Genomic DNA, 20,481 nt, shown 5'->3' with positions numbered 1-20,481 from the left:
TAAGTATTTTACTGTTATGTGTCAACAAGATTCAACAAGACATGTTCCTCTGGCTATACCCAATGTTTAGACCTGTTGTGGTATTTATGCAAATTAGCACATCTGTTATTAGATTATGCACCGTTTGTCCATGTTAACAAACAATTTAAAAAAAAACTTGTAATACATTTTTTGTTTGTCTTGATATAAGTAATCAACTCAGTAATTTTCATGGTGATATCTAAAGGTTACATTTTTTACCCTATTCATGTGAGAAAAATAATGAATAGGCGTATGAATAGGCTATATTTGGGTCTTTTTCAAAACTTTCCCCTAATGGGATTCTTCGGGGCTTTTTTTTTCCTTACTCAGGACATATTGAGGATACAAAATCAGTTGAGTTTGCTTCTGTTGCAGTTTGTTCACAGTTGACCCCCATTTTGGCTTAAAACGTCTGGACTAAAGGTGTTCTTGCAAGAGCAACAACTTACCATGCACGCAACTTTGCAGGTGTGAGGGCTCTGAGGAGACATGCACCAATATTGAAAAGTCAGACAGTGACAGTGAGAGTGATGAGGATAAATACTTGAGTGACAATGGCTGACTGTTTTGTTGAACTCTTCAATAATGAAACAAAATGCAGATTTTTTTTCTTCCATTTTTTCCAATTTTTCTATTTTTTTCACCCAATTTTTTGGCAAATGATCCAATAAATATTTTGAAAATAGTCTGTATCTCACTTGTCTGCCTTATTAGGAATACATTCATCAAAAAGTTTACCATTTTAAAGCCTTTATAGAAGTGAAAAAATTATATATTTTATTTTATGCGATTTTTCTGCATATATTGTCTGCCATCTTGAATTTTGGCACTAAAAATGAAGAAAAAAATTGGAAACAGGTTGTTTTGTATTCAGTGGGGTCATAGCAAGTAAAAAAAACACCAGTTGCCCAGGCTGGAAAAATAATTTCCCTCTTCCTGCAAAAGCTGAAAAGTTTCATTTTGTTTATCGTTTCCTAGTAACAAGGGCTGGCTATCTTTCCCATTGGCTTCATGTAATCCATTCTCCCCAATAATTTTCCATGTCATCTGATTGTTAACAGAATTATTGTGGTGAGCGCAGAACATTATTTTAATTAAAATGATTATTAGGTTATATGAAGGAAACTTTTAATCAGTCAATGCATTTTTCTGGGTATGCCAATAAATAGCATAATGGTGGTTACACCCATCATTGGTTGATAATCATGATAATTCATGTTACCTATGGTCATATTTATTACCCAAGTCAATCAATTAATTAGAAAATGTATGTATATAATGATATACCTAACATATATCCATTTGAAATGTTTAAAAAGACGATTATTTGCAATTTTTGGTGATATGTCCGCCATCTTGGATTTTGGGCCTGTGCAGCCCGGGAAAAAATCGGAAACAGGTAGTTTTGCAAACTATAGGGTCTGAAGAAGTCAAAAAACATCATTTGCAAAAATCTATATGAAATGTTCCAAACACTTTATTTTGCTACATATGGCCCTGCACTATGTGTCATGGAGAGAGAAAAGTGGAATATCACTCGCAGCAATTTAAGGAAAAGGGCTGTTAAAAGAGTCACCCAGTTTATGAAATCTTTGAATGATGAGGATAGTATGGATTGTACTAATGAAGAGCATAGTGTTGAAAATGAAGTAGTTACTTCAAGCTTTGTTTTGCCACCAATCTGTGGATCAGAAAGTGACGAGGATAGTCTTTATATTACTAAAGATTTAGCGGGATGTTTGAGAGACTGGGCAACATATTTTCGCATTTCATTGATTGCTTTGTCTGCCCTTTTGTCGATACTGAAAGTCTATCACCCATCTTTGCCAAAAGATGCAAGAACATTACTCAAAACACAGACTCAACATAGTGTTGTTTCCTTGGCGAGTGGATCATTCCATTACTTGGGTATACAGAACATGTTCAGCCACATATTTCAGAAGCTTACATCAGTTGTCCGGAATCATCACAGCTTCAAATTACAATTAAACATGGATGGTCTTCCAATTTTTAAAAGTTCAGGTGTACAGTTCTGGCCAATTTTAGGAATGCTCCAGGCTTACAGTAGGAAACCTATGCTGATTGCTCTTTACTGTGGGAACTCGAAGCCTCTGTCATTGTCAGAATATCTGAAGGATCAGGGGTCTCATTTATAAAGCGTGCGTACGCACAAAACGGGGCTGGAAACGTACGTACGCCAGTTCCCACGCAAAGGTTGTGATCTTTAAAAAACAAACTTGACGGGAGAATGTGCGCACCTTTAAGCAAACTTTGAGCCGTGCGTACGCACATTCTGGAGACAAAGGGAATTGGCGACACCGATGGTGAGCTGGAGTTAAGTGTCTTTTTGGTCACTTTTAGACAGAAAATCTAAAGAAAATTTAACATATACAGAAAGATAATACAAATATAATTTCACTCACCAAGCCTGCCACTTGAAGCAAATATCCATCCCTTCTTAAATGTCCGCGCCAGCGAGCGCATTGGCCGTTTAGTGAAACTGACGCAAATAACAGTTTAAATAAATAAAATAATGATTTAAACTAATGGAGCTAAGCACTTAAACATGAAATCATTACTGAGAAGTTACAACATTTTTATATTCAAATTCAGTCAATAGAAATATTTGTTGTTAATGCGTTGTTTTTGAACACTTTTCCTCTGGCATGCTTTGTTTTAATGTTTTAACCACAGAGATAACTGCTTATCATGATAATACCAGATTGTCTGAGAAAATAGTTTTGTGCAAATAATGCCCAAGGCCTATCTGTTTCCACTAAAAGTATCAATTAAAAATACAATTCGGCCAGTGGAAAAGATTGAGAAAAACTTTCTCTAAAATGTATTTTACACTATTTGATTTATGTATTCAAAAACAAGGCAAGGATAGGCAACTACTTGATTTTTATTAATGTAATGTGTCTTGTACCGTTAAACGTTATCACGTGGATGAATAATCATATGCAAATGATATGCAGATGAGGATCTGCATAGTAAAACTAGGCGTTGTAAGCTCCATATATGGTTATTTCGGGGTGGAGACGCATGTGCGCACAATCTTCCGCTGACTGGGATTTATAAAGTGAATTCTGCGCAGGTTCTGGCGTACGAACGGTTTTATAAATCCGAATATTTTTTGCGTACGCCATTTTTGGCTTTCGGGCGCACGTACACTTTTAGTAAGGTTCCTACGCACAGTTTTATAAATGAGACCCCTGGTCTGTGAGTTGAAATCCTTGAGCACTGGTTTTGTTATTAATGGAAAGACCTTCTTCTTGACTGTGTGCTCGGTAATCTGTGATGCTCCTGCGAGGCCTTTTATTAAGGGTATTAAGTCACACAATGGATACAGTGGCTGTGATAAATGTGTACAGTCTGGCATTTACATTAATAATCGCATGACATTCCCAGAACTTAATTCTAGGGTAAGAACCGATGTTTCTTTTTCAAATGCAGAGGATGAAGACCACCATGTACAACATTCCTCATTTTGTGAAACATCTGTTGCCATGGTTAGTGGATTTCCACATGACTATATGCATTTAGTGTGCTTAGGTGTGGTGCGTCGTCTGCTTGATTTGTGGATGGGAACCCGCGGCAAGTTGAGTTACCGTATTTCATCCAGGCAAGTGTCTATCATTTCTGGCAAACTGCTTGCTCTCAAGAGTTACATACCCTCTGAATTTGCTAGAAGACCAAGGGCACTTGATGAAAGGTTACGATGGAAAGCAACAGAACTTAGGCAGTTCTTACTTTACACTGGTCCAGTAGTTTTGAGGGATGTGCTGACTACTGAGGTTTACCAAAATTTTATGTTGTTGTCTGTGGGCATATATATATTGGCAAGTCCAACATATTGTTTGCTGTTAAATGACTTTGCAAACACACTACTTAGATCATTTGTTAAGCATTTTGGGGAACTCTATGGTCATTGTTTTTTAGTGTGCAACATACATGGTCTGACTCATCTCAGTGATGATGTGAAGGTGCATGGCCACTTAGATTTAATATCAGGGTTTCCTTTTGAAAACTACTTAAAAAAATGTAAAGGAATGGTTAGAAAACCTAGCTCACCACTGCAGCAAGTTATACGCAGAATTTCAGAACTTGATTCAACAAGTTTAAATGATGAGGAAACCCGGAAAGCTCACAAAAAAATGAAAATGCGGCACTCAGATGGACCTGTTCCAGAAGGATTCACAGGAGCGGTCTCCCAATTTAAGGAACTGTCGATAGATGAGTTTGTCATCAACACATCAGAGAGGGACAGATGTATAAAGATGAACAATAAGATACTATTGGTTCAGAATATAATTGTCTTTGAAGGTGAGGAATATATTGTCTGCAAAGAATATAGACACATTGCAAAGTTCTTTGATTATCCCATTGAGTCCACAGATTTGGGAATTTGTTTTGTGTCAGATCTGTCACCAAAGCTGATGTGCTTAACATTAGATACCAAAATGCAGAAGTGCGTCCGGTTGCCTTTGGAGGTTGGATTTGTTGTCATTCCACTTCTTCATGCAGACCCATCCTAAATGTCATTCATTGCGTGGTGTTTTGGTAGTCTTTAAATCTGAATTTTAGATAGTCCAATCTTTTTCAAATTGAATTAATTTATGTGCAGATTGGCATCACAATTAGACGGCAGTGACAGAGTCCAGCCTGCCTTGGGTTATCTCAGTAGGTGTGTATACCATATTTATACTTCTAATAACTTGGTTCTGAAACATGTGTTAATAAGGACATTTTATGTGCACTTAAACCATCATTCACCTTTTAAAGCCCTTATTATGATTTATCATAAAAAATGACTTCTAATTATGTTCATTTGTTTAAATTAAAAAAGTGCAAAAGTTACAAGTGCATACTCTTAATGTTAGTTACTTTGTGCCTCTTTCTGTTCTAGGTCATGTTTTACATTGTAGAGTTTCTAGAAACCCAAGAAGTTGAAGTGGTACCAGCACTTTGGGTTGAAAAGGAAATATGTCAATGGCCAGCTCAATACAGACGTGATGAATTAGTAAAGGCCATACGAAATGAGGAGCAACCTGGACACACGTGGGACGCATATTGTGTTCGAATTTTATATAAAGCTGGTATGCACATCACATATTATTATTTACCAATAGGCTTCACTAGTTTGAAAAAAAATCTAATGATATTTCTTTACAGCAACCTACAAAGCTGCTCGTCTAAAACTTCCTCAAGCAGAAACACAAACTGACCTTCAGACAGCAGAGGAAGAAGATGTGGATGACATTCCAAAGAAAAGGCGAAAAAGGCTGTAAGTATTAAAGTGCCATTCTACTACTATTGCTGTAGGCATAAAAAATTATGTTTATTGCTTGTAATATGTTTTTGTTCCTCTTTAATATTTACTTGCTTTTATGTTTATGTTTTGAAGCTATATTCGTTTATATAAGCTACAATTTAAAAGTGTAATTTAAAGTGTAAAACTTATTTTTTAAAGTGTAATTATTTAAAAAAAAGTTCTTATAAATACATACAGTATGTAATTCCATCACAAACATTTTTTTGAGGTGACTCAATCATGATCATGAGGTGACTAAAGATTCCCAGTTCCCAGCCATATTATACAATGATTTATTGTTTGTCTTTGTTGAATAATACAGAAAATAAAGAGCTTAAAAAACTAGTATATGAAATCGCATTATTAGTAAAAAAAAAAAAAAAAAAAATTATTACATGTTCGGCCTCAAACTCTGACCATGATGACATTGTGTCACTACTAAAAGAGATTGAATCTGATCTTAGATTTGTTAGTGCATTAACATTTCTGCAAATGTTTAGACTGGTTGGGGGGTAATATGCTTGTAATATATGCTTAGGGAAACCGTGGACATTGGCCTTAAATACAAGCTTAAATCTAAAAAAAGGGTACAGCTGGCCAGATAAGGGCAGGAACACAAAGCATTGACGATTCTTAAGGGAAACAGTTGGGCAACTAGGAGATAGTGGTGACAGAAGCGAGAAACAGGGCAGGCAGGGAGGAACAGGAACAGCAGAAATTTGAGACACTACCAGACTAGACTGAGACTGATCTGTGAAATTGATTAAAATAAATTTTGATTTTATTTTCTGTGCCCCGACAAGACCAAACATTCGCTTTGAGAGTGACGACGAAGATTTGGTTAAACAAACAGGACCGTTGCCTCCAGCCCCAAAGATAACAGGACCAAACTTTGCAATTGAGTCTGCAATAAAGAGAAGGGTTCAAAAGCTTGAAACCCCAAAGCATATGACAAGTCCTGAGCCCAGACACTCTGTGACAAGTCCTGAGCCCCAGCGTGCTGAAAAAGCCCCGAACCCAGTCGGTCTATGGGAAGTTCTGAAGCACAACAGTCAGGAACAGTTACTTTAAGTGGTCTTGCTCGTAAGTGATTTATTAAATAAATACTCATGTCTCTTTCTAGATTTGTTTTCACAGGTAAATAAAAATTATTATCTGTTAAAATTACATAAATCACATGTTTGTCTTTATTTTTAGCTCTTCTGCATAGAATTCTTACAAATCAGGAAATGATGATGGATCAACTCAAAGTCATTCTGATGAACATGCAGAAAATGGGCGAACCTGCTCATGGGCAGGATCCCATCGACAGAGACTTACTGCCGCTGAAAGATCTTACCTCCCTGCTGGCTCTGGAAAAACGTCTGAGGGAAGAGGCTGACCTAAAAAAAAAAATTGTAACTAACACTTTGCCTTACCAGCATATTGCATAAACTACTCCGACATACATTAAATTTGACTAAACTTTAATCAGACAATATATTAATATTCCACTTTATTGGACCATGGAAAACTAAAATTGATATTTTAAACTGGGGATCATTGCGGTTAAACCTCAAGGACACTGCATCTTCATGTTGTCAGTTGAATATGGAACTGCATCAGTGATAGAGTAACAGTCCTACAGTAGATAACAGGTTAAGAAAGCAAGTATCCAACAAAGAGACTGTTCTAAATGCCAACTAAGCGTGAAGTGATATAATGTATTTTTTATTTTATTCTGAATTGGGTAACTGTGAGTAGTGTTTATATAAAACATTTATCCATGTTTTTTAAATGATCTTTTTTAGATTACTGCATTGAGCTTCATTGGAGGAGTTGATGTTAAGGATAGCGTTTGGCGGGTTATGGGGCAGTGTATTACCAACTCCCTTGGCAAACAACTTAACTGACGTGGCATCAATGGCAAAACAGCTTTCCACAAACTGCAGCTGAAAGATGTCATTACTGGTAAGTGTTACAGTACATTGCATCTTCAGTCTAATAAGTCCATTCTCTATTTCTTGCATGCTTGATGCATATTTGCTCAAATTTACGTAATTATTAAAAAAGGTTGATTAAAAAAAGTAAACACTTAAATGCATACTTGCACGGGTATGACAGCCAGCAGTTTATCACTAAAAGCTTTATTGTGGAAACAATCCCAAACATAACTGTCCATCTCCACACATGGAGCTTTCATACAATAAGAAACTGATGCAACAGGCAATCCATATTACCTGATGCATCCCTTACTAAAAAGAAGTAAACTTTACAGTTAGGTCTGGGCGATAAAACGATAATGAAAATTATCGCAATATACTTTTTCTCAATTAAACAATATCAAGAGTTTGATAAATGTTTGATAATATTTATGCGCCAGAAGCGGAACAAAACTCACTTGAACCTCGCGCCACACTGGACATGTATCCGCTCGGCTCAAAGTCCAAACTGCAGCGCAGCGTTTATCAGATCAGATGTGTTTACTTGCTGAATGGTCTTGATCACATGACCACTAAACAGCGCTGTGAGATCCAGTGAGAAGCGCTTGAATTTAGCGAAGAACACCAATGTCTCAGTGATTTAAACCAGTTTAAAGGCAGATGAAACAGCGCTGACAAACAGGAGAAACACTGTGCACAGAAGGCTTTTCCGTCTACAAATTCCCATCATTTACCATGGATTTACTGTAACGTTAGCCTAGTAATATTAACTGCACAATGAAATGTGGGATATACATATTGAATTGTATTATATTATTAATGTAGACAATGTATTAAAGGACTAATGGAATATAATTACAGTATTTAATAATGTATTTAGGCTACTGTTTTTCATACAAATACCATAGAAACCATAAAGTTACATTTTGCCATGATAGTGAGGTGCTATAGGGCTATGCCTGGTTTTATCTGTAGTTATCATGATCTAATTGCATGACACTGGATGACCAATGGTTAATTTTAATAAAACTCAAACAGTCAGAATATTACATTTTTATCAAATTAAGACGAGGTTGTTCTATTAAACATGCTGTCGATTGCGCCATTACTGCGAATATCACAACAAAAGGCAAAGAGAAAATCACTCACAGCTCTTGAATAAATAACTTCAGCTTTAATAAGCATTAATCTATCTATGATAAACTATGCAGTGTTATTTTATATTTGATTACTTTATTAGAATACATTTTTAGACCATACCTGAACAGTAATGTTAGATGACCTTCCTGAAATTAAAGCACTAGGCCTATATAATGTGCATCTTTATTTAATTGTTTATCTTTTTTTATCTATTGTTTATCTTTGTTTAATACTACTGCAAAATGCCCGTGCAAAATCAGTTTTTGTGTGTGTTTTTAGTATGCTAAACATCAAGAAAATGCTACGCCTGAGCAAACAGTTTGTAAATAGGTTACTACAAATGATGGCAAAGTGCCCGTGCAAAATCAGTTTTTGTGTGTGTTTTTAGTAATTGTTGGTTTGGTGTGTTTGAGTGCTCATTGTTACAATTACACAGCAAAAGTTCAGTGACATTTTTATTTGTGCATGGTAGACAAATAAAATATACATTCTGACATTAGAGGGATGTGGTTTAAAAATAAACATTCTGGCATAAAGACAGTCAGCTACACAGTGAACCTGTGCAAAATCAGTTTTTGTGTGTGTTTTTAGTAATTGTTGGTTTGGTGTGTTTGAGAGCTCATTGTTACACAGCAAAAGTTCAGTGACATTTTTATTTGTGCATGGTAGAAAGCAAATATTGATACTGACATAGTGTCATACAATAAATGTGGAAAATTGAACACGATTCAGGGAGCCGGCTACACAGTGAACTCTGAGAAAAGCTGTGAATAAAATATAATATTCAGAAGTAAACAGTATAGCTGACTTAAAGGTCCCATGGGTTTTTATGGGATTATGTTAAGCTGACAGAGTCTTTATGTCAGAATATTTTTATTTTTACACCACATCCCTCTGATTAAACCACATCCCTCTAATGTCAGAATGTTTATTTTTACACCACAACCTTCTAAAAATTATATTTTTAACGATATCTTTTGCATTTCTCATCCAAACAACGTCAAACTCGGCACTGCACTTACTCGTGCCCGTAGCAAGACACCTGTCGAGTTTGAAATCCATCGGACTAACGGTTCGAGAGGTATGCAGTTAACAGACAGACAGACGTTTCTGTAATTTATATAACAAAAAGAACCGATAAAAATACTGTTAAAGTACCGGATCGATAAGCAGTATCGGTAAGAGTGGTAATGCCATTAAAACCTTAACAATACCCATCCCTACCACAACGTGCATGCACTTTGCTTCTCTCATCTACACAGACGCAGCAGTTGCAATTTAATGTAGAGGTTGTTTGATATATTTTATGCTTTCATTCTGACCCCCAAGACTCAACTAATCCTTGGAGAGTCTTTTGGCCAATCAAACTTTCCTCCTCACCGTGTCTATATTGTCTTAATTTAAGACAATATAGATACGTCCTCTTCCTGGCAGATTTTTTGTAACATCTTTAATTGATTGGAACTTCTGAATTATTTTCAAATAATTTGGCTATTTTCTTACAGCCAGTTTCTATTTTGTGATGCTCAACAATCTTTTGCTGCACATCAGAACTATATTATTTGGTTTTACTCACTGTGATGGATAGTGATGTCAATTTTCACAAATTTCCATGATCGATCGTCATTTAAATTAACTATCAATTAATCGATTAATCATTAGCCTTAATACTGCGATATGCGTCTACTGCAGTGGCTATGGCCAACAGCATGACAGGGTCTGCAAATGCTGCCCAATATATATATATATATATATATATATAATCAGATATATTCAAAATAAACATAATATTACAAATTATATCTGCACAAAATGACGCAAATTCATGCACAAGTGAACTTGAACTAAGTGACGTGCCATTCATTCAGAACTACTCATGTTGTGGACGCGCTCTTCCTGGAGCAACGCGACACGGCAACTAAACCCAAATAATTGACAATGTTTTATTACAATATTGTTCTCTTTATAATGTTATGTAATATTACAGTCCCAATAGTCATTATTAGTCGTGCACTGCCGTTTGAGCTGCACGCGCTGAAGCTGATCACGCTTTACTACAGAGTTAATTCTTAACCAAATGCATCCAATATGAGATAAATCAGATATAGATACGTTAGGCCTACACAAAATAAACACAATATTACAACTTACATTTGCACAAAACAAAAGGCTGCGAATGCACATGCAAACTTATAGTCATGATGAAGGTGTAAAATGGTCCCAAACATAACTCCGGCGTGCTCGCTATACATGTTTTGCGGTTGACCAGCATGCATGCGCATGAAGACCTGCTTAATCGATGATCGATAAGTTATATCGATTAAATGTATTATCGACAAATAATCTATCGTCGATTAATCGTTGACATCCCTAGTGATGGATGATTAAGGGAATTTGGCCTTTGTGTTTCCTCATATTTAAACTCCTCTGAAACAAGAAATCATAGCTATACAATTCCATGTTCCTAGTCACCCTGGTTTGTGCACACTTGTGTATTTTGGGCATCTGGAAACAAAGAGTGTCCTTGTCTGTGGACAAAATGTTCTTTACAGTGGCACTGGCAAAGTATGCACCTGGCTAATGCTTGTCTTCCCGCTAATTGTGTCCTAAGATTTTCAAAAGTTGTTTAATCCATCCTTGCATTTACAATGTTATATATTTTTAGGAACTGTCAGAAACAATAAACTGACAGCTGGAGCCACTGATCAAGAAATTGAAACATTTATAAAAAAATGGCTTCATCTGTCAAGTGACCGAGACGGAGGGAGAAGAGAAAGAGAGAAACGGAGGAGGTCCCAAGACACCTGTAAGTCAGTTACATTGTGTTTTTGCTATATGTGTATAATACCATGGTCTGTCTGAATACTTGATTCTGATTGGCTGCAAGGTATACATTAAAACATTGGTAAAACTTTAACATTAGTTAAAGTAATTACCAATGTAATTACTCATGTTGTTCCAACCCCGTAAGCCTCCCTCCATCTTCGGAACACAAATTAAGATATTTATGATTAAATCTGACAGCTGGATCACTCCTCCATAGCCTTCTAAGGGATTGAAACTTGCTGGCCCAGAAAACGTATTGAAAACATCGTTAAAATAGTCCAAGTGACAACAGTGGCTCAACCATAAGTTTATCAAGCGATGAGAATACTTTTCATGCGCAAAAAACAAACAAAAACAACTACTTTATTCCACTATTCATTTTCGGCTAATTAGTTCAATTAAGTTCACGTAGTGTAACTGCGGGTTCTTCGTTACCATGCAGGCTCACTATTGGCCGACACTGGTCATGTGTGTGATGCGCTGCACAGTTAAACTATGAATAGTGGAATAAAGTCGTTATTTTTGTTTGTTTTTTTGCACACAAAAAGTATTCTCGTCGCTTGATAAACTTATGGTTGAGCCACTGTTGTCACTTGGACTATTTTAACGATGTTTTCAATACGTTTTCTGGGCTGGCAAGTTTCAATCCCTTAGAAGCCTATGGAGGAGTGAGCCAGCTCTCAGATTTCATCATAAATATCTTAATTTGTGTTCCGAAGATGAACGGAAGTCTTACGGGGTTGGAACAACATAAGGGTGAGTAATTACTGACAGAATTTTCATTTTTGGGTGAACTAACCCTTTAACTACTTTAGTTGACATGAGGCATGAACAATTCTTTTACAGCATTTATTAATTTTAGTTAATGTTCATTGTGATGCTCCCTAATGCATTATTCAATTCAAAAGTTGTATTTGTTAACATTAGTTAATGCACTGTGAACTAACATGAACAAACAGTGAATGACTGTAACATTAAAAAAGCTTAATAAATAATGCAGTTCATGTTAGTTAATACTAGTTAATACATTAATTAATGTTAACAATTAAGGCCTTAGAGTTACCAAACTGTTAAATGCACTGGTGGGTCCAGTCCATTTTTTCCCCATTCAGTATTAATGTGCTATTGCTATTAAAACACTATTGTAAAATCAGCATTCTGTTACTGAGTCAACAGGTTTTTGTGTGTGTGTGTATCCAATAAAGGCTTCCAAGAGTGCCATGATGACGCAGATGGGCCCAGTCAAGGAAGTCAAATTGTTTAATTTTGGATGGCTCCATTTGACATTGTTTTTTAGTGTGTTTACTTCTGCATTGTCTGTTTTTTTATATATATATATATTTTTTTTATGACCAACTGGAAACATGTTTTGTTTTTTGTTTAGTTCTAAGATACTTTATATGCACATATTTTGTATTTGTTTATTATTACTATTTTTTTGTTTTAGATTGCTTTCCAGTTTTGAAAACGGAAACTTGGTTGTTCTTTGACAATATTAATAAATAATACAAATGTTTTCAATGTGTTTAAATCATCTGTTGTAACTTCTCTTAACATAAAAAGGGGGCATTTTTAAATTTCTCTTTAGTTTATACTTAGTGTCAGTGATATGGCACAGCATGCACACACAAAAACACACAGTTATGGTTTATTTATGTAATTCTTGGCTAACATGTGGCTGAACAACTGGCCTACTTGTGGACCAGATCTGGCAAACAGGAGTGCATTGCAAAAGTGCCACCATTCCATGTTGCATGAGGAATGTTGGAAAAGACCAGGGTTTGTATAAAAATCAACTGTGGCCAGGTGTGGTTTATTTGGTTTGTTGTTGGGTTACATGTGGCATTGCTATGGCTTAATTGTGGCCCAAATCTGGCAAACAGGAGCGGATTGCCTTAAGTGCCATAATTTTCATCTGGCCCACATACCGCGTGAAATGATGGCACTTGGGCGGTCCGCTCCTGTTTGCCAGATTTGGGCCACAATTAAGCCATAGCAATGCCGCATGTCAGCCGTAAACAAAACAAATGAAGCAGAACTGGCCCATATCTGCCACACAGTTTACAGTTCAAAGGGTATGTGGGCCAGATGTGGGCCAGTTCTGCTTCATTTGTTTTGTTTACGGCTGACATGCGGCATTGCTATGGCTTAATTGTGGCCCAAATCTGGCAAACAGGAGCGGACCGCCCAAGTGCCATCATTCCACGCGGTATGTGGGCCAGATGAAAGTGTCAAGTGTGGGCCGGATCTGGGCCACAGCAACTTTGCTATCTGGGTTGTAAGTCAAAATGGGGGTCAACCTTGAACAAATTGCAACAGAAGCAAACTCAACTGATTTTGTATCCTCAATATGTCCTGAGCAAGGAAAAAAAAAGGCCACGAAGAGTCCCATTAGGGGAAAGTTTCGAAAAAGACCCAAATATAGCCTTTTTATACACTTTTTCATTATTTTTCTTACGTGAATAGTGTAACATTTTTAACCTTTTGATATCACCATGAAAATTACTGAGTTGATTACTTATATCAAGACAAAAGTATTACACGTTTTTTTTAAATAGTTTGTTAACGTGGACAAACGGTGCATAATCTAATTACGTATGTGCTAATTTGCATAAATACCACAACAGATCTAAACATTGTGTATAGTCAGATGAAAATGTCTTGTTGAATTTTGTTGACAAATACCAGTAAAATACTTAATGTTAAGGTCTGAATGGAACCCATTATGCTACCCATGAACATTAATACATAGAGGCAGGAAGAAGTACTTTAGAACAATTTGTTTAACCTTTTTTCATAAAATGACTGGACTAAACCCACATATTAAGCAGTACCTTTTCTTCCCTGAAATCCAATATCCATGACACACTTTGAGTAATTTTTGCTTTGGTCTTTATTGTGATTGGCAAAGCTATTAATAGAAAGACAAATGTATTAAGAAGGACTACTGTATCCTTTCAAATGGCTACACTGTTGTCCACATTTTTGGGGCTCAGATAGGTGTAGGGAAGCTCCAACTTCTTGATCCGCTTCTCGATGAGATCTGACAACTCCCTCAGATCCTTTTGAAAATCTTCAATGAGCTTGCAAGGGACCTCTTCATCATACAGATTTTCTGGGAAATATCCCAGAGGGTACTACGGACAGGGTATCAAGATTGTAATCGTAAATAGCATGTTGATAAGAAACATGTTTATAACAATGTTTAACACACTGCGTATGACACCATTGTCATCTAGAGTAAGGCCTAGTCCACACGGACACGGGTATTTTTATAACCGGAGTTTTTCCTCCTGCGTTTAAAAAAAAAACCTTTCCACTCATGCTCGGTTTAAAAGAAATCTCCGCCTACATGAAAGCGCAAAAACACGCTATCAAGCGCTGTAAAGAGCATGCCACACCAGCAGGCGGCGATATAACCCTAATCGTAAAGCCACGTTGGCCAATCAGAAGCCTGAATCAGAAGCAAAAACCCCGGTTTTACTGTCTACACGACAACACTGCAACCGGCGTTTCTGAAAATCCTCACCCTGGCAGGGGTTTTCAAAAATGTTTGGTTTCAGTGACCTGATACTGCGTTTCCGTGTGGACGAACCACGTAAAAAAGTCACGGTTATAAAAATACCCGTGTCCGTGTGGACAAGGCCTAATATGATGGCATTCACAAGAACGCCATTCAGATTGTTAACTTTTTCACAACAAAATTGATTTGCAGTCTTTTAACATGTGCCCTGATGGTGTAAAACTCACATGGTCTGCGGAGTCCTTGCTCAGGAGTCTCAGGACAGCCATCCCATTCACCGTGGTGCTCACATCAGGCAGGGTCTCCAGGATCGTGTCCTCAGTGGTCTGGCCTTTCTCCTTGGGAGGGGGCTTTCTGAGGGCAGTGGGGTAGTTAGGCATCCATCCGCCAAATTCAAACTGGGGGGAAAGAATTGGTGAAAATTGTGATATTTAAGCTAAATATTCATTAAGAATAAAAAGAGCACATAATTAACATTACTCAGGCCATGGAAAGTGGATATGGACAAGTTTTTTCTTCTCATCATGGGCTACTTACTCTAGGGCAGTGGTTCTCAAATTTTATTTAGTCATGCCCCCCTTAAAGGATCATTTCACCTTTGGGAACATTATCTTTATTGAAAGTGGGTCATGTATGTAGTCAAAATGTAACGTAAATTCCAAATGTGGTGCCTTCTTGACCGAAGAAAGACAGAAAGTAACTTTAGGGCACATTTGTATGGAAGACAACAACACCACACCACATTGCACAGCTCCGCAAGCCACTCACACTAATCCAGTTCATAACACAAACAGTCCGTGTCCTCGTCTGATTCAGAGATTTCATCCAGGAGAAATTAGCATCGTTGAAATTCTTTGCAGTAGACGGACTCCATCTCTGGAGCCACAGCAGCCACCTTCTGTTCCTCCATCAGCCTCAGCTGCTCTTCGCTATATTGTGGCTCGTAAAGATAGCCACGAACAACTGATTCGAGCATCAGACTTTTTAAATCCTCTTCTTCCATATCATACTGAGTACCTTCTGCCATTGTCGTAACTTCACATCTGGCTCCTCAGCGCCTGTTAGCTTAGCTTTCAAACAAGATGGCGGATATTGCTTTTAGTTTCTACGTCCCACCCACTGATCTGTAATAAGTCTGTAGTGTAAGTGGGTCCCACCCCCTGGAAAAATGAGGAACGAGTGTTTATAGTCTCAACCCCTCTACGAAGATATGGGACGTCCTGCTTAGAATGACATTATAGATGACAGAATCATTATAAGCAGGAACTGCAACACTGAAATCCGTATTTCTCCCGTCTCAGAGGAAAACGAGTGAATAATGCACGACCATTCAAAAATATGGTTTCTAATGATACAAAGCTTAATGCAAATGGGTGAAGTGTCCCTTTAAACACTTTTAAAAAATCTAGTGGCAAGTCAACAGTCTTAAGAATGATTCAGTGGAATTGGCGTTTGGTGCCGCTCTATAAAGGCAAAGCGCTATTCATGCACTTGAAAGCCATTGTAACGGCTGTGTTCTGTTTTTCTGCTGATCTCCTTATAATAGTTCTTTACGATTGTAGCTTGTCAGATTGTATGAACATGATCCTCGCTGTAAGATGTCAGTTGATCAATCAATGATACGTTTGGTGATGTTAGCTGCATTACACGCGGGATTGAAATAGTGGCTACAAAGACATCATTCATTTTCGTCATGGCTTGTCTTGAAAAACAAAGACAGTTTGACGGTCTTCGTAGGAGAAGTCACACTGCAGGACTGAGATTCAAATCTTCTGACACTGCCAGAATTTCATCAGAGGTAAAATCGTCTGTCTTTGAACATGTCAAAATAATGATTGAAGACTTCAGATTTTAGTCAAGGACCAGAGGAATCTTTTAGGATTTGGTAAATTTGTATCAGATGGCCAAATTGTGGCCAAAATCACAGTGTGCACTTGGCTTAACACAACAGATCACAAAACACTAGAACATGACTATATACATGAATCAAAGCACATGAACACGTGACACTGAATGTACAGCTAGAGGAATGTGTGGAGCAATTCGCTGGATTTGAGAAAAAGTGTATGAGATTTGGCAGTGTTGGTAAAGTTCACTTTCTACATGAACTAGTTCAAAGTTCAGTTCACAAATTTAAAAATGAACTAGTTCAGTTCATAGTTCATATACTCAAAATTTTAAAAGTGTATGAGATTGGGATCACGGAGTGCAGCTTTAATGGCTCTGTGTGATTGGAAGTGAATTGACTTGTACTAACTGACCTGTCCATTGTTTACTGCGGCATGTTGGGCTGATGCAGTGAAGATCACCATGGTAACAAACTTGATAAGCTCTTTCAATGTCTGAAAAGATGATGGTATTCCTGGGAAGAAGAATGAAAGGCTGTTTCTGTGGGGAACTCAGTTTAGGATGTTTGTACATAAACACTCACACTCACATGCACACACACACACACACACACACACACACACACACACACACACACACACACACACACACACACAAACAAACTGAAATGGAGAGTGGAGCCATAAACCAAACTACTTTTGACTATTGACCTGGTTAAATTATTTTCCATAAAACAGTGAATTACAGTGGGGTTTACAAAAGAAGGTTGTGCCTCAAAGCAAAAATGTTCTTATGCTGTGCAAATGAACACAAAATAAAAAGAAAGGAAGCCTTTGTTGGATTAATTTGTTGGATACAATCTGTATTGTGAAAAGCGCTATACAAATATACTTGACTTGACTTGACTTGACTTAAATGTTCTAATATGACAACAATTCCGTTGGAAATGCATACTCCTTGGTCGCGACACTTTATTTATTCCACCAGAAATCAAGTCAAGTCAAGTCATCTTCATTTATATAGCGCTTTTAACAATGTAGATTGTTTCAAAGCACTTTACAGAGATAAGCGTATAATTTAAGGTAACAGATTGTTCAAATCACACTTGCAGCATCTTCAACTGCAACAGCCTTGATAACGGACTGATAACAGACCTGAGGAATCTCTTTCCAGGAAGCCATTGGTGAATATCTCACTGATCCAACCGTGCAGCTCTGTGTCCTTCTGCACGTGTGCATCACTTTGATAGTAGTGTGGCAAGAAAGCTGAAACAAACCTGTAAGCAACCACAGTCAGATATTTGCCAGGTTTACATATTTACAGCTTTACTTTTTTTTTGTAGATTTGCTTTGCATTTATTTCTTAAAGTCCCTGTAAAGTCAATTCTAAAAAAAAATCTAAACACATTATAAATGTTAGAAATGTATTGATAAAACACACTACAAAGACTGTGAACTGTGAAGTACTGAATTGTGGAGTTAGACCGTTAAACGGTAACTAAACCCTAAAACAACTTTTTTTAGTTAATGATCTGTAAGACTGGGGCTTTATTAATGCTGTTCATTGATTCAAGTAATTTTTTTGACATTTGGGTTTAAAGTGTTTTAATTCTACAATATATGGTGTAAAAACATCTGAGTGCTGCCCTCTTCAGGTTGAACAGTGGCTACTGCAGTTGAATTTTCCTATTTGAAGTTGTGGAGGCCTGTGACGTCAGAGGGAACCAGTTAACCACGCCCTTGCCTACAGAGAGATGTGTCTCAGATGCACGCCCCCTCTCCACTGGGCTTTGCCTACTTTTCCAGCATTTTTCAAATATTGTCAGTGGGTGGAGTCAGGCTCTGATCAGGGGTTTAGTTACCCTTTAAACAGTTTTTCACCGTTGCTGTGTTCAGGATTTTTGTGTCCCGCCCCTACTGTCGATGACGCACTGGAGACGCTGAGCTCCTGGCCCCGCCCCTACTGTCAGATGACGCACTGGAGACGCTGAGCTCCTGGCCCCGCCCCTACTGTCGATGACGCACTGGAGCCGTTGAGCTCCTGGCCCCGCCCCTACTGTCGATGACACACTTTTAGACGCTGAGCTCCTGGCCCCGCCCCTACTGTCGATGACGCACTAGAGACGCTGAGCTCCTGGCCCCGCCCCTACTGTCAGATGACGCACTGGAGACGCTGAGCTCCTGGCCCCGCCCCTACTGTCGATGACGCACTAGAGACGCTGAGCTCCTGGCCCCGCCCCTACTGTCAGATGACGCACTGGAGACGCTGAGCTCCTGGCCCCGCCCCTACTGTCGATGACGCACTAGAGACGCTGAGCTCCTGGCCCCGCCCCTACTGTCAGATGAAGCACTGGAGACGCTGAGCTCCTGGCCCCGCCCCTACTGTCAGATGACGCACTGGAGACGTTGAGCTCCTGGCCCCGCCCCTACTGTCGATGACACACTGGAGCCGTTGAGCTCCTGGCCCAGTCCCTACTGTCGATGACGCACTGGAGCCGTTGAGCTCCTGGCCCCGCCCCTACTGTCAATGACGCATTGGAGCCACTGAGCTCCTGGCCCTGCCCCTACTGTCGATGACGCACTGGAGCCGTTGAGCTCCTGGCCCCGCCCCTACTGTTGATGACGCACTGGAGCCACTGAGCTCCTGGCCCCACCCCTACTGTCGATGACGCACTGGAGCCGCTGAGCTCCTGGCCCCGCCCCTACTGTCGATGACGCACTGGAGACGCTGAGCTCCTGGCCCCGCCCCTACTGTCGATGACGCACTGGAGCCGTTGAGCTCCTGGCCCTGCCCCTACTGTCGATGACGCACTGGAGCCGTTGAGCTCCTGGCCCCGCCCCTACTGTTGATGACGCACTGGAGCCACTGAGCTCCTGGCCCCACCCCTACTGTCGATGACGCACTAGAGACGCTGAGCTCCTGGCCCCGCCCCTACTGTCGATGACGCACTGGAGACGCTGAGCTCCTGGCCCCGCCCCTACTGTCGATGACGCACTGGAGACGCTGAGCTCCTGGCCCCGCCCCTACTGTTGATGACGCACTAGAGACGCTGAGCTCCTGGCCCCGCCCCTACTGTCGATGACGCACTGGAGCCGTTGAGCTCCTGGCCCAGTCCCTACTGTCGATGACGCACTGGAGCCACTGAGCTCCTGGCCCCGCCCCTACTGTCGATGACGCACTGGAGCCGTTGAGCTCCTGGCCCCGCCCCTACTGTCATTGACGCATTGGAGCCACTGAGCTCCTGGCCCCGCCCCTACTGTCGATGACGCACTGGAGCCGTTGAGCTCCTGGCCCCGCCCCTACTGTTGATGACGCACTGGAGCCACTGAGCTCCTGGCCCCACCCCTACTGTCGATGACGCACTAGAGACGCTGAGCTCCTGGCCCCGCCCCTACTGTTGATGACGCACTGGAACCACTGAGCTCCTGGCCCCACCCCTACTGTCGATGACGCACTAGAGACGCTGAGCTCCTGGCCCCGCCCCTACTGTTGATGACGCACTGGAACCACTGAGCTCCTGGCCCAGTCCCTACTGTCGATGACGCACTAGAGACGCTGAGCTCCTGGCCCCGCCCCTACTGTCGATGATGCACTAGAGACGCTGAGCTCCTGGCCCCGCCCCTACTGTCGATGATGCACTAGAGACGCTGAGCTCCTGGCCCCGCCCCTACTGTCAGATGACGCACTGGAGACGCTGAGCTCCTGGCCCCGCCCCTACTGTCGATGACGCACTAGAGACGCTGAGCTCCTGGCCCCGCCCCTACTGTCAGATGACGCACTGGAGACGCTGAGCTCCTGGCCCCGCCCCTACTGTCGATGACGCACTAGAGACGCTGAGCTCCTGGCCCCTCCCCTACTGTCAGATGAAGCACTGGAGACGCTGAGCT

Source organism: Scardinius erythrophthalmus (genome assembly GCF_964197995.2).
Source record: "Scardinius erythrophthalmus genome assembly, chromosome: 17".
Taxonomy (NCBI): Eukaryota; Metazoa; Chordata; class Actinopteri; order Cypriniformes; family Leuciscidae; genus Scardinius; species Scardinius erythrophthalmus.
This window is presented reverse-complemented; position numbering follows the sequence as displayed.